This window comes from Penaeus monodon, chromosome 20 (genome assembly GCF_015228065.2).
Source record: "Penaeus monodon isolate SGIC_2016 chromosome 20, NSTDA_Pmon_1, whole genome shotgun sequence".
NCBI lineage: Eukaryota > Metazoa > Arthropoda > Malacostraca > Decapoda > Penaeidae > Penaeus > Penaeus monodon.
This window is the reverse complement of record NC_051405.1, coordinates 16,109,500-16,109,759: the sequence shown is the minus strand read 5'-3', so window position 1 is coordinate 16,109,759 and position 260 is coordinate 16,109,500.

The following is a 260-nucleotide window of genomic DNA, read 5'->3' as shown; positions in this document are numbered from 1 at the left end:
GCGGAGTACGCGATCGTTTAGTATATTAACCTTCACGTTTCTCTTCAGGCGGATCCTCAAACTTGTTAGCATATTAATCATGGCATTAACGGCGGCGCGGCGAGGGATCCGCTAACACAAGGGAGCTCGGTTGCTTCGCGCTGCAGCCTTGAATGGAACGCGTCTGATGAACAGTGGGTGTGGGCGGTCGCATCACACGGGCGGGGGGATTATCAATAGAGGCGCAGCTTTCTCTCTCTTGCATTTATAATCAAGGTGAC